At 44.5% G+C, this 2,468-nt stretch overlaps 1 long non-coding RNA gene across 1 annotated transcript; it reads right to left on the reverse strand.

Annotated features, from left to right (window-relative positions):
• Positions 1–927: 927 nt before the first annotated feature.
• Positions 928–1,746, reverse strand: LOC116380413 (uncharacterized). Its single transcript, XR_004212551.1, has 3 exons — positions 1,437–1,746; positions 1,216–1,336; positions 928–1,137 (listed from the first exon to the last, which is right to left on the reverse strand). It is a non-coding gene; the product is annotated as an uncharacterized LOC116380413 (long non-coding RNA).
• Positions 1,747–2,468: the final 722 nt, after the last annotated feature.

Consider the following 2,468-nt stretch of genomic DNA (forward strand, 5'->3'; position numbering starts at 1 on the left):
GTATGCAAGACATGGGTTTCAGCTGTCGCATTCCTTGTGTCAAGCCACTCTTGAACAACAGACAGCGTCAGAAGCGTCTTGCCTGGGCTAAAGACAAAAAGGACTGGACTGCTGCTGAGTGGTCCAAAGTTATGTTCTCTGATGAAAGTAAATTTTGCATTTCCTTTGGAAATCAGGGTCCCAGAGTCTGGAGGAAGAGAGGAGAGACACACAATCCACGTTGCTTGAGGTCCAGTGTAAAGTTTCCACAGTCAGTGATGGTTTGGGGTGCCATGTCATCTGCTGGTGTTGGTCCACTGTGTTTTCTGAGGTCCAAGGTCAACGCAGCCGTATACCAGGAAGTTTTAGAGCACTTCATGCTTCCTGCTGCTGACCAACTTTATGGAGATGCAGATTTCATTTTCCAACAGGACTTGGCACCTGCACACAGTGCCAAAGCAACCAGTACCTGGTTTAAGGACCATGGTATCCCTGTTCGTAATTGGCCAGCAAACTCGCCTGACCTTTACCCCATAGAAAATCTATGGGGTATTGTGAAGAGGATGATGCGAAATGCCAGACCCAACAATGCAGAAGAGCTGAAATCCACTATCAGAGCAACCTGGGCTCTCATAACACCTGAGCAGTGCCACAGACTGATCGACTCCATGCCACGCCGCATTGCTGCAGTAATTCAGGCAAAAGGAGCCCCAACTAAGTATTGAGTGCTGTACATGCTCATACTTTTCATGTTCATACTGTTCAGTTGGCCAAGATTTCTAAAAATCCTTTCTTTGTATAGGTCTTAAGTAATATTCTAATTTTCTGAGATACTGAATTTGGGATTTTCCTTAGTTGTCAGTTATAATCATCAAAATTAAAAGAAATAAACATTTGAAATATATCAGTCTGTGTGTAATGAATGAATATGATAGACAAGTTTCACTTTTTGAATGGAATTAGTGAAATAAATCAACTTTTTGATGATATTCTAATTATATGACCAGCACCTGTATACTACTTATATATACAAAGTATATATGTAGTCACCTTTCCACATCTTGGAGTCGTTGAGCATCAGCTTGTCCACCAGAGACGAGTACTCTCCTTCTGGACCGTTCTGCAGACCGACCTCACACAGGATCCTCCTCAGGCCTTCTGAAACACAACAGAGACACATACGCATCACACGCACACACACAGTGAAGGATTGTGGGTAATGAATGCCAGACTCACCAGAGTACTGAATGATCTGACCCAACCAGCTGAGAGCCCTCAGAGCAAAGCACTGATGAGCAACAACAGACGAGTGCATCACCTGAACCCTGAGAGGTTTGGACTGACGGCTGGTGTTCCTCTGTGGTGGGGGGGGGGGTAGGAGAGGAGAGGAGAGGAGACGTGAAGTGGTTTATTAAAGCACAGTCACCTCCTCCTTCATGTGGATGGCACACACTCACCACTATAACAGACTTGGCCTGGTCACAGAACTGGAAGTCTCCATATCGAACCGACTTCCTGCCCTGCAAACACACACACACACACACACACACGCACACGCACGCACGCAACCCTTATAACATATGGCATCACCTCGAGCTTTCAACTGATAACATGCACATCGTCGTCATGTTTTCTAACTTGGTTGCTGCTCTCTGATTGAACATGTGACCAACGGGTAAATATGTTAAGTACACTATATGATTATGTGTGTACATACATACACATATATACATAGAGTGGGTACGGAAAGTATTCAGACCCCTTTCAATTTTTCACTCTTTGTTTCATTGCAGCCATTTGCTAAAATCAAAAAAGTTCATTTTATTTCTCATTAATGTACACTCAGCACCCCATCTTGACAGAAAAAAACAGAAATGTAGAAATTTTTGCAAATTTATTAAAAAAGAAAAACTGAAATATCACATGGTCATAAGTATTCAGACCCTTTGCTCAGTATTGAGTAGAAGCACCCTTTTGAGCTAGTACAGCCATGAGTCTTCTTGGGAATGATGCAAGAAGTTTTTCACACCTGGATTTGGGGATCCTCTGCCATTCTTCCTTGCAGATCCTCTCCAGTTCCGTCAGGTTGGATGGTGAACATTGGTGGACAGCCATTTTCAGGTCTCTCCAGAGATGCTCAATTGGGTTTAGGTCAGGGCTCTGGCTGGGCCAGTCAAGAATGGTCACAGAGTTCTTCCGAAGCCACTCCTTTGTTATTTTAGCTGTGTGCTTAGGGTCATTGTCTTGTTGGAAGGTCAACCTTCGGCCCAGTCTGAGGTCCAGAGCACTCTGGAAGAGGTTTTCTTCCAGGATATCTCTGTACTTGGCCGCATTCATCTTTCCTTCAATTGCAACCAGTCGTCCTGTCCCTGCAGCTGAAAAACACCCCCATAGCATGATGCTGCCACCACCATGTTTCACTGTGGGGATTGTATTGGGCAGGTGATGAGCAGTGCCTGGTTTTCTCCACACATACCGCTTAGAATTAA

Source organism: Anarrhichthys ocellatus, unplaced genomic scaffold (assembly GCF_004355925.1).
Source record: "Anarrhichthys ocellatus isolate YVR2014 unplaced genomic scaffold, GSC_Weel_1.0 scaffold7113, whole genome shotgun sequence".
Taxonomy (NCBI): domain Eukaryota; kingdom Metazoa; phylum Chordata; class Actinopteri; order Perciformes; family Anarhichadidae; genus Anarrhichthys; species Anarrhichthys ocellatus.